The sequence below is a fragment of the Canis lupus genome, chromosome 12 (genome assembly GCF_003254725.2).
Source record: "Canis lupus dingo isolate Sandy chromosome 12, ASM325472v2, whole genome shotgun sequence".
Taxonomy (NCBI): domain Eukaryota; kingdom Metazoa; phylum Chordata; class Mammalia; order Carnivora; family Canidae; genus Canis; species Canis lupus.
The window spans coordinates 53597424-53617751 of NC_064254.1; the positions used below are offsets into that span (position 1 = coordinate 53597424).

At 32.5% G+C, this 20328-nt stretch overlaps 1 non-coding gene across 1 annotated transcript; it reads right to left on the minus strand.

The window, feature by feature from the left end:
* Positions 1 to 8049: 8049 nt before the first annotated feature.
* Positions 8050 to 8156, minus strand: LOC112658757 (U6 spliceosomal RNA). The gene has a single exon (XR_003135936.1). It is a non-coding gene; the product is annotated as a U6 spliceosomal RNA (small nuclear RNA).
* Between the last annotated feature and the right edge of the window lie 12172 nt (positions 8157 to 20328).

A 20328-nucleotide genomic window follows, 5' to 3' on the forward strand; every position in this document is an offset into this window, starting at 1 on the left:
TTTTCGTATGCAGTTTATCTGACAATAATCTACTATTTTTAGAAAAATGTTTTTAATACTTGTGTTTTCAAAGATTTTTAAAATCTTATAGTTACTCATCATTTCTTATACATACTGCTAAAAATATCCCTCTCTATCACATTTTCTTTGTTCATGTTATCTTGTGTTATGTAAATAAGTGTTTTGTTTAATATAAGTCTTTATGGCTTCTGATTGTGTATCTAATTTAGGAATTCAGGAAAGCCATCCTAAGCATAATACCAAAACAATTATAATAAAAGAATTGACTAATAATGTAATGATGTAAAACCTAAACAGCTTCTGAACACAATAAAAAATTCATTGAAACGAAAGGATAGAAAACAAAAACAAAACAAAAGCAGAAATATAAGAAAAAAATATTTGCAATATAAGTGGTAAAGAGAGGATTCATGTCTATCATATACAGAATTCTTATAAAACCTTGAGAAAAAATCATGAAAAATGACAGATTATATATATATATATATATATATACTTCCACTGTTGAGGTGATTAAGAAAAAGGTAACCAGCGAGCTGAAAGAGAGAATGTGGCATAAAATTTTTGGAAGGCACTTGGTAAATACGCGTAAAGTTATATAAAGAATGCCTAAGCATTGACAATTCTAGTTCTAGGAATTCATCCCAAACAAAGAGCTTAATAACTATATGACATGCTCATACAATATGTTGATTGCATCATTGTTTATAAAAGCAGACAATTTTAATATAACCAAATGGGTTAAATATATTTCTATTCATAAGATAGAGAAATGCTATAGAGCATTTTGATGAGAAAGTTCTGAAGCAATAGTGATCAGATGCGAGTTTTAAAATAATCGGAATAATTAAAGAATAATTTCCTTTCTTCGCTTCACTGGATTATTTCCCTTTCATTCTATTTTACCCTTTTCAGTATATCTTGGTGTAGTAAACATTTTGTTTTTCTGTGATTATCACTAAGATCTATTCCTTGTTTTTCTAGTACACTATGCTGTTTCTCAGCATTTACCGTAGTTCCTGTTTGCTACTCAACGCTGATTTACATTTCGAGTTGTTACTAAAACCACCCTTTGTCATTTCTTTTATTGTTCATGGCATTACATGATTTTGCCTTTCTTTATTTCCATTTATTTATTTATTTATTATTTTATTATTTAATACTTTATATTTATTAGAGATACAGAGAGAGAAGCAGGCTCCATGCTGGGAGCCTGATGTGGGACTCGATCCTGAGTCTCCAGCATCACACCCTGGGCTGAAGGCTGCGCTTCAGCCACCGGGGCTGCCCCTATTTCCTCTTATTTTAATTCAAAATTATCTTTAGCCAGGAAATCTAGAAAAGTGTCTAAATATCTGTTCATTTTATTAGAAATCAAGAGTATGGATTTGTAGCTGGATGCTTCCATAGATCTATATGCCCCAGCATAACTGGCTGAATCTGACAACTCTTGTTTATTTTTAATTTAAAATTCAGTTCTGAATTATTAAAATGTCAACAATCTGAAATAGTTACACTTGTGTTATCTACTTCTCTTTAGAGCACAAACGATTCTCTGAACTTTTGACCTTGTCATTCAGAAAAGGTCATAATAAAGTAATTTAAACAAAGGAGTACAAAATTAAAATATCAAAGAGAAACAAAGCATGCATGAATTATAATTTATTTTACACATTAATAAGATTACATCAATCTAAAAATGTGTGGAGCTGAGCTTTAAAACTTGAAAATATCAAATGATAAGTGTGTTCAATGTGTTATCTGTTTAGCTCAGGATGCACAAATATGCCATAGGATGACATCAAATTAGAGATAAAAGTTTCTCCACATTCCAGTAAGGAGTCAATGATATGAATGTCCTGGAGTACTGAGGACATCTGAGTGCAAGAACTACAGTCAGGCGATCATTTCTGTTACCACTGTTCTTAAGAAGTCATTGTCTACACTCAATTTATAAAATGCCACCTCATGGATTCTTTCTTATGGTAAATTGGCCTTTTCCAGACTGCTGAACTGCTATGGGAAAGTCCTAGATTTAGGGTCAACTTCCACTCCCAACCACTTTTACTTTTGATTTCTATACATGTTTCACTATCCCTTATCATCAAAAGCCCTAAATCTGCTTTTTAAAAATCATGTATAATGGGCATATGACCAGAAGAGTTAATGATCATAGAATGAAACCCTAGGCTTTAGCATCACCAATATGTTTAGTATGCATTTGAAAATATCCTGTTCTATTTCTTTGGAAGAAAGGATAAATATGTTCATTCCTTTATGATCTATTTTTCTTCCTCTAGAATAGTTTGGACAGCTTCTTCATAGTCTATCAACAAATCAGCAATGAAAGAAAAATCTAACAAAACTTATTTTGAGAATTCAGTACATACAATGGCTAAATGACATATGCAAAATAAAAGATGTGAATTTCCAGAGGAATAATCCAGGATAATATAGAAATAGCATAGGCTGAAACACATCATATAAATTATGTGCTTGCCCCACTATTCATTCTATGTTTGATTTCTTTTCATAAATCCAAAATAATTAAAAATTAGCCATATAAGGAACCAAGATACAGTCACTGACAGTGACTTTAAATTATTAATACAAATTTAGTGGTGGCAGTGGTATAGTGATTTTATATTGTGCTTTAAATTTTTATCGTGTTGTGTTTTGAAAAATATCATAAGTAAGAATGAAACTAAACAGAAATAAGAATCAAAAGTAATCCATAAAGTACATGGAAAATAATGAAGCAAATCTTTCTTGTGTTAAAAAACGTGGTCAAATATCTACAACAATTATGCTTCCATTTTCTCCCTTCATGATAAAAGAAAGTAAAAGTTTTCAATAATAATCACCATAGTATTCTCTTTAAAATAAATCAAAGAAGCAATGATATTTTTCTCTCTGTTTGCCAGTCTACGTCCTGCTAAAGGAGTATTGTACATAATTTAAATAAATAAATATATACTATACTGAAACAAGTTTTGGAAATTCTGATTTAAACAAAGGTAAACCCATGTATAATGTTACAAGGATTCATACTTAGATGCTTAAAATCTTTATTGTTACTGAATTATCCAAGGCAATGCTTTATGTTTCTGTAATTCATTTGTTTAGAAATCCATTGGAAAACAAAATAAAATAAAGCAGAAAACACTCTTAGAGTTCATTAAATACTAGAATGCTAGCCTGACGAATTTTAATTCGTATGCCGTATCTTTAATGTTATCCTACATTCTAAGTGATTTAAGGACTATCTTCAATAAAGTTATATCTGTACTCTTTTTCCCAAATTTTACATTAATAAAAACTAATTAAACTTGATTCCACATAGTTGTCATTTATCCCACTTTATAAAATAAAACAATGAGATTTTTAGAATATAATAAAATAGCTACAAATTTCTTATATTTTTAATTTTTTAAATATTTTTGCTATATTAATTACTAATCTTTATTCTACTGACAAAATACTTCTATATCATAGATAAGAAAACTAGAAAACAAAAAGTTAAACTCTGTTAAAGATCTAAAATCTGATTCCAAAGATGAGAGGGAGTAGCTCCTGGATTAATTTATTAATATCTATTTTACAACAGCAAGGTCAAGTGTGTTCTTCATTAGACTTTGTATTGATAAAGTTTGCCATAGATCTTTAAGAATTTTAAACATGCTGCAAACAAATTAAAATCAATTCTGTAAAATTTGTCAAGCTTAAGTCTTTATTAGAATTACTAATTATCTGTATCATTTGATTGAGAAGACATATGATTCTGTGCACAGCAAGGGGTATGTAAAATCATTAACTGTCTCTCCCTCTAGATATAACAAGTGATGTGTAGACCTAAACTCAGCAGGGACCATCTTTACAAGCATGCCCTGAGGTAAAGTAGAACATGCTTGAATGAATACTGTTAAATGAGCCTAATATGACCCTCCTCTCTCCTCCTCCAAGTATTTATTCTCTGTAGGCCTTAATATTTGAAATGCTAGCTTCAACTTCCATTCCTCCATGCAAAGCATAATATGGTACATTACTGTTTTTTAAATGAATCTAATAAAAGTAAACGTTTAAGAATGAAGAGGGTCAATGATGCAACTCAGTTACCTTTTGAATTTCATAAAGAGCTCTGGTATTGTGAAAAGTCAGTTTTCAGCAAACACTATGATTTTACAGGACTACCAGTTGGGACTACCCTAGAGAACAATATGATATTTGTTCAGTGCCTTCTCTTATAACATGCCCTATGTCAATTGTCTGAGATAGGAAGGAAGTTAAATTGGCCCTCACCCCTGGGAGCTCTGCTTCACATGAGAAATTGCCTGGACTATTCATATAAGTCTTTTACCCTAAGCAATTAATGTTCTTTACTGCTCAAATAAATCCTCCTCTCATTCTATAGCTCTACTACTCCTCACAAGAGAAGTTTGGTTGAAAAGGTGAGAATAAAGAGAAGGGAAGAAAAGGAAAGAAAAAGAAAGGGAGAGAAAGGAAGAGAAGAAAAGAAAGAGAAAAGAAAAGAAAAAGGAAAAGAAAAGAAACGATCTTTCAAATCTGAAATTATTCTAGGTAGTTTTTTTTTTTTTTAACTGTATCGGTAAGTCTATAGGGAAAAGAAGAGAAAGAAAAGAAAAGAAAGAAAAAGAGAAAGAAAGAAAAAGAAGAAAAAGAAAGGAAAGAGAAAGAAGAAAGAAAGAAAGAAGAAAGAAAGAAGAAAGAAAGAAAGAAAGAAAGAAAGAAAGAAAGAAAGAAAGAAAGAAAGAAAGAAAGAGAAAAACAAAGAAAGAAAAGGATAATCACAACTTGGTGTCATTTGTTCTTTTACACAAGATGGATAAGGAATGCTTATAATAATTTCTGAGATAAAAGAGTTAAACAAGAGTCTGGAAGAAAGGAATTTCAAACCTGGGTTGTGGAGCAAGAAATCTATTGTGGCTAAAGCAAAATAATAGGATGTTGCAGAAGAGAAGAGTTAGGTAGGCTGGATTCTGTGGCACCTTTAGGTCACATTAAGATGCTGAGTTGTAAGTATTACTTTGAATAAGATGGAATGCAATCACAGAGCAGGCAATGGCGAAGTGACTTAATCTGGTGTATTTGGTTATAATTGCTTTCAATTATATAGAGACTTGTAGGTAAAAATGGAAGTGGAAACATCAGTTGCTTTTGCAATTATTCGGGTAAGATATATAACAGTTTGTATTTGGATGATAGTGGTGGAGCAGTAATTAGTGATCTATTTGAGATGTATAATGAATAAAAGCATGATTACTTTTTCAGGTAGATTAGATGTGGTATATAAGAGCATGAAGGTAGATGATATGTTTTGAGGGTTTTTTCCTAAGCAAGTGAAAGAATGATATTATGATTTGTTAATATGAGCAAAAGTCTGGAGGACTAGGCATGATGAAGATGAACAAACGTCTGTTCTTGAACATGTTAAATTTGAAATACCTTTGGGACATCCAAGGGGATAATTGAGTAGGCAGTTGGCGATATAAATCAGATATTTAGACAAGCCATCAGTTCAGAGAGTTTAGAGATATAAATTGGTATAAATTACAATTATATATCTATATAGAGATATAAATAAAGATGATATATAAAGACAGGGGACTTAATGGGATCCTCTAAGGAGATAGAGTACATAGAGAAGAAAGGATGCCAGAGATTGAGACCAAGGTTATGCTGACCACAGTGATCATAAAATAGAGAAAGCTTCAACATTGACGAGGAGCGAGAGCAGGGAGAGAGGTCAGGATCAAGAGAATGGGATTCAGAACAAGAGGATAATCATCTGGGTTAAATGCTGGTGACTGATGAGAATTAAGAGCTGACTTTGGATTGGGCATGGATCTTGTGTTAATAAGACTTGGAAAATAGAAACGTCTTTTCAATTGTGGGAACAAAATTCTCAACTGAAGTAATTTTTTTAAAGGAAAAATTTGGAGACTGTGCAATTAAGTTTTTCCTATGACAAGTACAAAAATAATAACGTAGTTGTAGGTCAAGGAATGATTTTTTTATAAAAAAGGGAGAGCAGATGGTGAACATAAGATGTTCTATATGACATAATTATCTACTTGAAATTAAAAGCATGCAATTTACTCTCAGTCATTAAAATGAGTTGGAGCAAATTTGTTTGGCATTTTAAGAACCTGCATGTGATTTGACCATAGGCCATAGAGATTGTTGAGCCTGAACATAGAGAGTTGAAAGACCATATTTTCAAAGATATAATTATTCTTGTCTAGCATAAAATGGTAACTAAAAAAATAAATGAGCTTCATAAATATTAGCCACTATTCATAAAGCCTATGCCATGTGGATCCATAGTAAAAAATTATGTTTCCACTGAACAATTTAGCTACCCAGTTTACAATGTAAATACAATGAATATTTAAGACAGATGTATCCAAAAGTTGAGAGGACAGAATATATAATGCAGAAGAGGTATGCTAATGAGAGAGAAAAAGAGAGAGAAAGCACCAAATATCAGTAAGTAATATAATGATCCCATAATCTTGAAAAAGGGCATTCATATAATTATAATTAATATATTTAATATGATTCCTAAAATAATATTAATATAATTGTTATAAGATTTTGCTTTTTTTAAAGATTTTATTTATTTATTATGAGAGAGAGAGAGAGAGAGAGAGAGAGGCAGAGACACAGGCAGAGGGAGAAGCAGGCTCCATGCAGGGAGCCTGACATAGGACTTGATCCCAGGTCTCCAGGATCAGGCCCTGGGCTGAAGGCAGCGCTAAACCGCTGAGCCACCCGGGCTGCCCAGATTTTGCATTTTTAAGGTCAATCATTTTCTTAATCCAGACAGAGTCTTTAAGAAGCAAAGTTCAGACCAGAAACACAAGCTTAGCCACCACCAAGAGAACTAAATTAGACCAAGGGAAACCTTTGGATTCACTCCAAAGACTTCAGTGCAGTTCCAAATCTTGAATCAAAACATGGCATAAAGCACTAAAAAAAAAAACTATAAAAAGTGATAAAACTGATTACTCAATATTGGTAGATCTGCCACTCCCCCTGAATTTAACAACTTTTTTTTCTTATTATTCATTTTCCAACTATAGGGAAAAGTTTTTAAAACTTTAAAACAAAATCAGAATTGTGTCTTAAAAAGCTAGCAAAGATAATACTTTCCGTGTATTTATGAAGAATTTCTTGCTGTGAGATCTGTTATCACAGAGATAAAATTGTATTCCATGTAATCAATAAAATTTTATTAAAAATATAATAAGGAAAAATGAAGTGTCATCAGACAATCTGCCACAACATTTTTCAATGAACAGAATTTAGTTTAACTAATTAAAACAATGTGCTATTAAAATGATGGTGTAAATCTGTTATACATAATCATGTGTTTAATGTACCATAGAAAATAATAATGCATGCTTCACTTAGGTTGGTTAAGGATACCTGAGTTTCTTATTTGTTTGTTTTTAACTTTTTATAGAAATACTTGCTTATATTGAAATTTTAGATTGGAAAGGTGTCTAATTACCTGGTCTCCAGTGTGATGTTCATCTAGAATGGTTGGCTGGACTATCTTTTCCCTTTAAGAAGATATGGAACTGATATGGTAACAAACCAACAAAATGCCAATTGTTACTCATTTGGGGATGTATGTCAGGGAAAAATCAACATATTTGCATAAGAAAAAAGGGCAAAGGGAATTTTTATATGTCACAAGAGTGCTACACTTTATCAAAGTAAACACATGAATAAAAGAAAATCTTTAAACATAAATACACTCAATAAACCATGCAAATATTTAAACACTAAATATCTCAGTCTTATGGGACTAGAAAATTTTATCAAAACGTGAAATGTGTATTTAAAACATTACTTTAAAAATGATTCCATATGATACTCCACTTTTTGTTTATCTTTGTAAGATTTTTTTTAATCATTTGAGAGAGAGATTGAGAGCGAGCACGAGCAAGGAAAGAGGCAGACTTCCACCTGAGCTGGGAGCAGGATCTAGGGTTCGATCCCAAAATTATGTAACACTTCAGGAATTTTCATGTCATCCTTGCACAGGGGCTATGCTTATCTTCTCTGTATCGTTCCAATTTTAGTATATGTGCTGCCAAAGTGAGCACGATACTCCACTTTTTAAACAATTGCAGTTACCTAAATATAAGTGTGTGGTTTGATGTGTATTTTTGAATATAGGAACTCCTCAAATAATTTAAATTGCACTTTTCTATTGCATTTATTTTTATTTTTTTCTTTTTAAAAATATCCTTATTGAAATATAATATAAGGGCACCTATATTATAAGGTGACTCAGTTGGTTAAGCATCTGTCTACCTTTGGCTTAGGTCAAGATCCAGAGTCTTGGCATCAAGCACAGAGTTGAACTCACTGCTCAGGGAGAAATCCTCTTGTCCCTCTCCCTCTGCACCTCCCCCCCACACTTGTGCTCTCCTCTCTCCCTCTCTCTCTCTCTCTTTCAGACACACACACACACGCGCACACACACAAATAAAATCTTTTAAAAGAGAGATGTAATTGTGCACCTGGGTGGCTCAGTGGTTGAGCATCTGCCTTTGGCTCCGGGTGTATCCCTGGGTCCTGGGATCAAGTCCCACAACCAGCACCCTGCAGGTGCCTCTCCCTCTGACCATGTCTCTGCCTCCTCTCTCTGTGTCTATCGTGAATAAGTAAATAATAAAAAAAAGAAAAAGAAAATTCAGATATCATAGAATTCACCCATTTGAAGTATACAATTCAATGGTTTTTAGGTATTAAATCATCACAATATAAGTTTATGGCATTTTCAACATATCAAAAGGGAAACCTTAAACCCATATGTCACACCCCATTTCATCAACCTTTTCCATGGCCCCAACCCTACTACCTACTACCATGTCCTAGGAAAACACCAATCTACTTTCTGTTTCTATATATTTGCCTCTTTGGGGCATACTATATAAATTGAATCATACAATATGTGGCCTTTTGTAACCGGCTTCTTTCACTTAGCATAATATTTTCAAGGTGGGCAGCCCTGGTGGCCCAGTGGTTTAGCGCCACCTTCAGCTCAGGGCCTGATCCTGGAGACCCGGGATCAAGTCCCACATCGGGCTCCCTGCATGGAGCCTGCTTCCCCCTCTGCCTGTGTCTCTGCCTCTCTCTGTGTGTCTGTGTCTCTCATGAATAAATAAATAAAATCTTTAATAATAATAATAATAATAATAATAATATTTTCAAGGCTTTTCCATGTTGTAGCATGCATCAATACCTCATTTCTATGGCTGAAAAATATCCCATTGTACGAATATACCACATTTGTCTATTCACTCGTCATTTCATGAACATTTGGGTTGTTTCCCTCTTTTGGCTATTTTAAATATGCTACTATTAACACTCAAGTACACCTGTTCTCAGTTCACTTGGATATATACCTAATAGAGGAATTGTCAAATCATAACTTTATTGAAGTTATCGTAACAGTTATCAAATGGTAACTGTATGTTAAACATTTTGAGGAACTGCCAAATTATTTTTCTAAAAGACCTCACTTCACATTCCCATCAGCCAGCATCTATTGCATCTATTTAGTTTTTAACTAATACCAAATTTATTTGTAAATTTAAGTCATCTTATATCCATTGGTCTGCAGTCCATCAAATCTTATCTCTTCTTGGCCTCAACATGCTTTCCCTCTATATCGTCATGATTAAGTCATCATACTTCAGCTCCATTAGATTTGATCTTGGTCTGTACAAAATCAAGGAATTCCAGCTCAATACTCAGGCTGCACATCAACTTATTTCTTGAAGCTTGACCAGCTTTGATGTGGTTTTTCTTCCTATTTAAAATTAGAAGATATTCATCCCGTTCCCCAAACTTAGAACCTGCTTCAAAATCTATTTGCATTTACTGGATTCCATTTCTGTTTCCTGTGCCTAACATCTCTTCTCTTAGTAGTTTGCCAGTAGTCTTGTCCATGTAAGGCAAGGAGTCTGTCATGCATGCGATATTCTCATGGTGAACTGGAGTCCTATTGAATTCATTTCTATGTCAATTGATTATCTGCCTAGATCTCAATTCTAGAATTGTCAAAATCAATTTCTAAATAGATTCAGATTTTATTATCCCTATTAATGCATCCTCTTACTAGCTGTAAGTTCAAGGTTAGCTACTACCTGTGTCCACCATATGTGTTCTATTATCTGTAGTGCTGGTTATCATATCCTAAATGTTGGGCTTACATTCTCCCATCGTATATTACCCTTAGTGTTTCCCACTTTCTAGTAAGAGTGTCTACTTACAATTCCTTCCTTAAATCTCTGACTATCCCATAGAACTCAACTAGATCTAGCCATGTGCCAAGATATGACAGCTTTGCAAGATGGCCCACTTCTAAAATGACTGAATTTATGCTTCCTTTGGATCTTATCATATTAATATATTATTCCAGAATTGCATTGTGTTTAAAATTTTCCAGAGGTTTTGTCATAAACATGATATTGTTATGTGTATTTATACTTGTTAATCGAAAGCAGTTTCTACCTTTCTTGAGCTGCACAGGTTAGAAAAAAAGGTAGAATATGTAAGTCCTTTTTAATTCAATAAAGTGTATGGTTTGTAGGGTTTCTAACAAATAGGACATGAAAATAAAATCATAAAGCACTTGAATGCAAAAATGATATTATGTCCTTAACTGACAATGGCATAAAGTTTAGAAAAATATTTAGTGATGTAAGTTGATTTAGGTATCAGAGAAAACCAATTATACTAAATATATAATGAAGATTATAATAATGGCCATTGAAATGTTGTAGAGTAAGTCCAAAAATGTCTGATTATTTAATTTCCATTTGAATGTATCTCCTAAACTTCTCAACAATATTTATTTCTGTTGAGTTTATGTACAACAGAAAAGTACATGGAGCAATGATTTAAATATTTTCAGACACGCCAACGGACTCAGTCAGAAGAGGGAGCAACTCTTGATCTCGGGATTGTGGATTGAGCCCCACATTGCATATAGAGATTACATAAATAAATAAAACATTAAATATTTTGGGGGACCAAGATGTTATATGTTAAACAAATTACATGGTCTGAGGCACAAAGTATTCATTTATTTTTTTGCAGATGTTTTCTCTATTATATAAAATAAGATTCCACAATTTGGCCATAAAAATAAATAATGATTAAAAATATTCTAAAATATTCAAGTGAAAAAATTTATGAGACTCTGATGTTGTTAAAAAAAGATAAAAATATAAAGAAAAGCTCATTTACCCCCAGTATTACCCCAACTCTGTTATCTGAAGCTCATTAATTAAAGAGGCAGAATTAAACATAACTGCTGCCCTTTAATCAAAAACTGTAATTCATCTCCTGTTGATAATCAAAAGCTCTTTTTTAGAGAAGACTAGCTAAAAAACAGAAATAATGATATAATTAGAAAATTACTTCTTATTAAATCGATGATTCAGTAAATGATCATTAGTGTATGCAAAAAAAAGTGAGTTAAGGATTATTGGGGATCAGATATTTTTAAAGTGTCAAAAGTATCATCTCACAGATTCCTTACATTATAAAAGGATCAAACTATATCTTTATAATAGAGAGATCTAGTCTGTTATCATCTCAAAGAAAGGAGATGAAAATTAGCATTAGTTATTTTGGAACAACCTGATTCTGAGTACCAACTGATGGGATGCAGTGTGTAGTAAATAGTATTACTTGAGCCACATTTTAGCCAAAAAAAAAAAAAAAAAAATCTGAATTAAATCAGAACTTTATGGCCTTATTTCCGGTTTAGAGGAAATAGAGCTTGAGGAAAAGGTTAGGTGACATCATCAGGAAACAATGAAGCAAATCTCAATTGTGGAAGATTCTAAAAGAAACACCATCTTCGAAAATGTGTCTTAAAAGAATAAAATGGTGGAAGTTGAATATAAATTTTAAAAAGATCTAAAAATTTAATTTGTGAAACTTTTTGAATCATTATTGAAAATAAAATAGCGATAAAATAGTGGCAGATATTTGAGGAATTTTGAACATGGATATGTTAAAATATTAAGAAAATACTGTTATTTCTAATTTACTGTTACATCAACATAGGATATTGGCATTATGGTTATGTAAGACTATATCCTATTTAGGGATACATACTGATTTATATGTAGGTAAATTATCATCACTGTGTAGCCTCAAATGGTTAAAAATGTGAATATACAAATATTAACAAGTAGAAAAAGCAATTATAACAAAATGTTAAAGAATTTTTATTTCAGGGGCACCTGGGTGCCTCATTGGTTGAGCGCCTGCCTTTGGCTCAAGGCGTGATCCTGGGGTCTTGGGATCGAGCCCTGCATCAGGCTCCCTGCAGGAAGCCTGCTTTTCCTTCTGCTTACGTCTCTGCCCCTCTCTCTGTCTCTCATGAATAAATAAGTAAAATCTTAAAAAAAAAAAAAGAATTTTTATTTCTAGGTAAAGAATTTGATATGCCGGTATTAGTTATAAGGTTCTTTAATTTTTCCATACTTTTAGAATTTGGAAATTTTTTACATTTTTCATATCAGTAAGATTAAAATGAATTATATAAGAGCATTTTTAGAGTAAACTCAATAAGATTAAGATAGGAAGTAATTGTATATCAAAATATGCGTATTTTCTTTGGTTTAATAAATCAAAATTTATAAAATTGTTTAAATGATGTCTTTAACTTGGAATACAAAACGTCTAAATCTCAAAAAAGATCTAACACTGGGATGCCTGAGTGGCTCAGTGGTTGAGCATCTGCCTTTGGCCAGGATGTGATCCTAGAGTCCTGGAATCGAGTCCCACACCAGGCTCCCTGCATGGACCTGCTTCTATCTCTGCCTATGCCTCTGCTTCTCTCTCTGTGTCTCTCATGAATAAGTATATTTTTTTTTAAAAAAAAGATCTAACATCAAAAGAATATTCTTTCAGTATTTACTAGATCAGTCTCCATCTCCTTTGAGCCTTTCCAAATTTGAAATACTTTTTTTCTAATTTATAAAACTGCCAAGGACATTTTAATTTCAAGAATTTGGAGATAAACTGTGCTTCATCAAGTTGATGAAAAGTCCCCTGTCTACCTCACTGCACTGGAGCTCAAAGAACAGTTACTTCTGTTTTGCATTCACTTCACTCTCATCTAATAAGAATCATTGAAAATCATCCTGTGAGCTGTTGATACAGACTTTGTTAGATAATAAATAAGTAAAAGATTTAAAAAATGAAACAAAGAGAAATCATGATTATGGGTAGTGCTTTTCTGAGCAAGAATAATCAACTTACTTCTCTTTTGAAACCAAAGCCCAACTCTTTCCATTTTGTATCTGATATATTGCAGCACCAAAAAAGTTGAAAACATGTTTCAGTAAACACCAACAGGGCATTCTAAGAGTATTTGCAGTTATTTAAAAATATCTACTATACTGCTTATGAAAAATGGGTAAATGCCACTTGTGATTCCTAATTTGTTACTACGTCAAGAGCAGATAGCCCAATGTATGTAATATGGAAAGGTGCAAAAAAATTACAAGTGAAAGAATCCTGGATAATCTCAAAAAGCTGGTCATACATTGGCTCAGATTCAGGTGCAATGAATCTTTTGTAATTTGGAAGAAGCAAGACATGCTTTTAAATGCTGTAAATGAAGGCATAGCATAAATATATGATGTAGAGTAATGTAACAGGACTTTATCGGTGTTTACTAATAATTTATTAAAATCTTTCTAATTTTACCTGGAAAAAGCAATCTACAGTGTTACAAATAATCTCAAAAATTTTCTGTCTTCAGTTTTTCCTTGCAAATCTTAAAGCAGCAAAAACTAGGAAACCAAATTCTTCATGACACCTTAAATTAACCATTACTACTGTAAATAACTGGATTTAAGGTATTGTTGAATAAGATTTCTGAAATATAGCTGAAAGTTGTCAGTAATGAGTTGATGTTTAACTGGTTATTTTGAAAGAAATAGCATTTTTGTCATTGATATCCAAAACTATAGGTCTGAGTACCAAAAATTTCAAGTTAATTAAAGAAAATGAATACTAAGGGTATATTTTACTGGATTTTGCTTTTAGCAATTTCTATTTTTGAAAAGTATATGTGATTAAATACATGAATTCCGTTTATGTATCACTCATTTTGAACACTGAGTATTTTGTGGTATCATCCCATCTCTCATAGACCATACTCCATGCCGCTCTAATGAGGTAATGCTTTTTTCTCACTAATGTCTCTGTAGAGCCCTTAGCCTGTTATTTAAATTATTGATTTTCACATATGACTATCTGTGAAGAGTACCAATTATTTATATGATAGATCATATCTTAATCCATCTTTTTCTAGATCTACACACAGAACCTGACACAGACAGCATACCTGAGTCCCTGTATGTAGTGTTGAATGTGATTTGAGAAGCTAGAGAGAAGTTAAGAGCTGCTGACTTCTTGCTCTGAGGGACGTGGCTTGTGTACCAGCTCGTCTGCTCTACTGCCTAGGATTTCTGAATGAACTTGAGAACATAACTGGGGATTACAGATTCTTAATTGTGTTATATTCAAATTGTCAATAAGATTGCTTGCTTACAGGGTTGTCATAAGGATCAATTGCAATGATAATAACAATAGGTATTCTTTATGGAGTAACTTTGTGGAGGACCTACTATGTGTTCCTAACAAGTGTGGTCCCTAGTGTGACATGCCAAATTCTGTCCTAAAAAATTTAGATAAAGGATTTGATTGAATACTCAATAACCCATAAATAATCATTGTTCTTTCTCAACTTTACAGGTTAAGAAAATCAGACAAATGATTAAGAAAATCAGACAAATGGAGATTAAATAATATGCTGAAGATTAAACAGAAAATGGATTTGGAACCCAGGTAATTTGAATCCTCTGGTGATATGTAAAGAGCCTGCATATACTAATGATCAGCAAAGATTTAGATTTAAAAAACAAAACGAAACAATTGCTATTCATGAGGCTCATTCCTTTTTTGAGGAAGAATTACAAAACTCCTTTGGTCCAATAATTGCTAATATGTGTGTCATTTTAATGAATGTATGAATTTACTTAAGCCTTCAAAGACTCTCACTTCAGCAAGCTGTTGAACACTAACTGGATGTGAATAGCTACAGGGAAGTATTCTCTGCATAATAGGAGTGACTTATTTCTATTAAAGAAAACCACATGTGACTCGGGTAGGACGTGACACTTCTGCCATATGATTTACAACATATCTATTCCTTTAACTCTTCCTGCATGTTTTTGGCTTAAATTGCCCTTGCCTTTTAGTGGAGATTTGACATTTGAAAATATGAAATAAGTGTTATTTCCATCTAATTCTTTAAAATTTGGCTTCCATCTAGACAGGCACCTGATTTGGAAAAAAGTGGAGGCTCTAGCCAGCTGGAAAGAATGAGAAAGTTAAAAACGAGTCAAGGTTTCTAAGAACATAGGTCTCTCCCTATTTAAACAGTTCCAAACCACACTCACTTATAATCATAGACCAAAAAAGTCTTGACTCTCTCTATAGAACCTTTTAAATCATCTATGGCAGGCCAAGGGCTACAGCTCGAGGCAGCCACATGGCCAGAATCTCTATTCTCATGTCTTTGGCTATAAGAAAAGTCTGTAAACCAATTTCCAGACTGTGTTAAAAGTAGTTTAACTGTCAAAAGAAAAAAAAAATAAAAGGTGCCTTTGATGTTCAATATTTGAAATTAAACATTTGGTTCATATACGTGTCCTTTTTAGGATTATTAAACTATAACTAGTCACTTATACTTGAATCTCTCATTGTTATACCTAACAATTATATTACTTTTCAGCTGACTGCAGTATTAAGCTCACTAGTGCCAGTTATAATTAAAAATAAATTTTAAAGAAAATTCACCACAAATTATTCACAATACTGAATGCATGCACTTTGCAGAGTTCCTACAGGTAAGCTAAGCTAAACAGGCATAATTTTTCTAAACAATGCTCTCAGATTTTTTTTCTCAAAGACTCTAAAAAATAATTTTCCCACAAATAGCTGTTATAAGGAGGAATACTAGTTTGAGTGACTCAATTCTAGGAAAGTACATATTTATTTTCTGCAATATAGGACTTTTTTTACTATCATTACTTCCTCCATTAATATTAGGGAGTCAGGGAACAAATTCCAACACATAGAAATGAAAATGTTAGTATTTGAATAAAATTGAGACCAGTTAGCTTGGTCTATCCCAGCACACTAGATGAGTTCCTGAAGAGTCGATTTGCTGCATTGCAAACCAGCTACTGGAGAACATTCGCAAGTCTCTAAGGAGAAGTTCTATTACCACAGGACTGTTTCTAGAGAATACTATCAAGTGGCAGCAATAAGGATGTTTGGGGGTTCTTTATTTTCCATCTCTATCAGTTCCCCTGGGTCACCCATATAAATTGAAGTACAGTGTGCTTGCTATTCAAATAGATCTCAAAATGAGTCCTCTACAGTCCTCTTCCAATTAGACTGACCCTCTTATGCTTCTCTTAAATGGAATTTCTGAAGCTACTATTGGTGGTCATTCCTTCTATTTTGTTTTTTTTTTTTTTTTTTTTTTTTTTTTTTTTTTTTTTTTTTTTTTTTATTTTTAATTTTTATTTATTTATGATAGTCACACAGAGAGAAAGAGAGAGAGGCAGAGACACAGGCAGAGGGAGAAGCAGGCTCCATGCACCAGGAGCCCGATGTGGGATTCGATCCCGGGTCTCCAGGATCACGCCCTGGGCCAAAGGCAGGCGCCAAACCGCTGCGCCACCCAGGGATCCCCATTCCTTCTATTTTGAAGCAGCTTAATCAATATAAATTTCTAGTGAAGCAATTGTCCTGTTCTCTTACCAAAAGGGTCCTGTTTGTGCTGCCTAAGTAAGAACAGTTACTTATTTTCTTATCTTTCTGTGAAGTTAGGTAAAAGGTTTTTAATTCTGTGTAATAGTGGTAAACATTGAATATAGCATAAAAATTTGCTTCAACTTACCTTGACAGCATAATTTCTAACTTTTTAAAAAGATTTTATTTATTTATTCATGAGAGACACAGAGAGAAAGGCAGAGACATAGGCAGAGAGAGAAACAGGCTTCATGCAGGGAGCCTGATGCCGGACTTAGTCCTGGGACTCTAGGATCACGTCCTGGGCTGAAGGCAGACGCTTAACCACTGAGCCACCCAGGTGTCCTGCATCATTTCTAAATTGATCAAAATATTCAGAACTGATAGAATTTGGTTAGTAGTCAGACAGACTTCTTATCAAAGTCCAAATGTATTAAACTTTAGAAACCATTCCATAAAATTATATTAAAATATTTAATTAAAATAACCTTAGTGATATTATCATCCACATTTCTGTAATTAATGAAATTGAAAAATAACAATGAAAAATAATAATATTCAAAAAAGAGTAATATTCAAAATATTCAATTTAACCTTAATGTTCTATAAGGTAGTTACATAGTCATCCAGAGAATGATTCACATGTTATAGGAATATGATGTTTATTTTGGCTTGTAGACATTTTCCTTCATAATCCAATAGGGCCTAACTTTTCTACATACAGTATATAAGGAACGTATTTATCAATACAGCTCAAGAATCCACAAATATTGGTACCTATTTTTTGACATAATGGTGGAGGTACATATTGCTAACTTCTCTTAATTATATTATCTGTTAGCCTGCAAATATAGAGCATATCTAAGCAAGAATCCTTCTTTTCAAGCTTATTTAGAAAATATTTTCATGAATACAACATAAACATTTTTCTTGCCAATGATAGCATATATAGAGGCAATTATAAAAGATGATTTGTAAGCTACTACAGGTTGCTTGGAAAAATAATTTTATTTCTACTCTAATTCCTAGTTTTTAAAATGTAGTGTGAAATTAATATAACTGTTAAAATTATTCATGTAAAAATCTATGTAATATTTCTTAATATTTAAATTCAACCTTATATTTAACTATATATAACATACATAAAGGTAAGTAAACATATCAGAAGACAGCTGGAAGGGTTGTTTGTATTTGATTTGTATGCTTACGCATATAGCTAGTAACTAAAGCAAGAAATAGAATTATATTCATATCCCAGAAACCTCTACTATGTGTTGTTCTTATAATCCACACAAAGGTAAGTGATTTTCCTACTTTCATAGATTTATTCACTTGGTTTAGAACTTTATACAGTAGAATCATGAACAATGTACCTTTTTGTGTCCAATGTCTATCAGTTAAATGTTTCAATTATGAGATCTGTGTTAGTACATGTTACAATGTCATTTTCATTTCTGTTACTATGTTGTGTTTTGTTGTATAAATATATATCAAAATTTATTTAGCCACCCACTATTAATGAACATTAGGATGTTTACAAGTTGAGACGATTTTGAAGAATACTGCTGTGATTATTTTTATGCTTGTCATCTGGTGCACATATATACATTTAATTGGGTGAACATATACACATACGTAGAAAGTTTATGTAGAGAGTATACATAGAATTGCTAAGTCACATGGTATCTGATGTTCATTAGTGAATGCTGCCACTTTCCAAGTGTATCCTATCAATATGTACCTAAGCAGCAGTGTTAAGAGTTCCAGTTGCACCATATGTTTGGCAGTTCTTCATATGGCCAGTGTTTTGTTTGGTTTTGGTTTTAGTTTAGATATTTTGGGTGGATGTGAAATGTTGTCCTATTGCAGGTTTAATTTGAATTTCATAATCATGTAAGATAGGTAATCACACATTTATACTTTCATTTCTTCTAATTGACTTGTAAGTGATCTTTAATCTAGATAGGACTCCTCTGTCAGTCAAATGTGTTGAATATATCCCATTGTACGGCTAGAGATTTCAGTCAATAAGCCTTATGATTTTTTAAATATTAATATTAATGCATTCTGAACAATCATTTTTAAAATTTTTGATTCTTGCTTTTTGTGTCTCTTTATAATATTGATGTTCATCTCCATAGTCATGAACAGGTTTTTCTGTTCTTTTTGTGTTATTGGCTCAAAAGTTAATTAGTTTAAGATGCACAATTTGTTGAAAAAACTATGAGGAATTCATTATGACATATTGTGTTATGTGAAAATCAAGGTCTTTTATTTTTTCTCATGAAGATATAAACTGAATTGGAACATTTATTTTATTAAGATATAATTCACATCATAAAACTCATCCTTTTGAAGTGTACAATTCTGTAGTTTTAGTGTATTTGTAAAATAGTACAACCATCACCACCACATTTTATTATTTTTAAAAGAAGCTCCATAACTACTCAAAGTCATTTCCCTTTTCCCTTTTCCTGAGCACCAGGTAACCACTAATCAACTTTCTGTCTCTATGAATTTGTCTATTCTGGACGTTACATATAAGTGGCACCATAAAAAAATGTAGCCTCTTATATCTGGCTTCTTTCACTTAGCATAATCTTTTCAAGATGTGATTACTTTGTATCAAGTGCTTCATTCCTTTTTATGGCTAAATAATTATCTAATGTATGGATGAACTATGGATATCCATTCATCTGCTGAGGGTGTTTGGTTGTTTCTACATTTTTAGCTATTATTAGGTCTTCAAATTCTTTTTAACAGTGTTTTATAGTTTGTTTGTAGGAGTCTTGCACTTTTTGTAAGCTTATTCCTAGACATTTTATTCTCTTTGATGATATTGGAAATGAAATTGTAAATTTTTGAATTATTAAAGCATTAAAACGCAATTGATTTTCCTATTGATCTTGTGTCTTACCAATTTGGTGAATTTCTTTATTAGATCTATTAATGGATTTATATTTATTCCTTAAGTTTTTTCTAAATAAAAAATAAGGCAATATGTGAATGGAGATAGCTTTACCTCTTTCTTTTTGATCTGATACTTCTTCTTTTTTATTTCTTGCCCAACTGGCCTACTTATAATATTCAGTCGGTGTTCAACAAAATGGCGTATGTGCACATCCTTGTCTTGTTTTTGCTCTTAGGATGAAATCTGTCTTTTCTCATTAAGCTTAATTTTACCATAGGTTGTTGTTGTTGTTGTTGTTGTTATTGCTGTTTTAATATATTTTCTTGGGGAACCTGAGTGGCTCAGTCTGTTAAGTGACCGACTCATATTTTTCCTCTAGTTGTGATCTCATGGATCCTAAAATCAAGGCTTGTGTCAGGTTCTGTGCTCAGCAAGGAGTCTGCTTGAGATTCTCTTCCCATCCCTCTGCCCTGGGCCTCATTCATGCTATCTCAAATAAA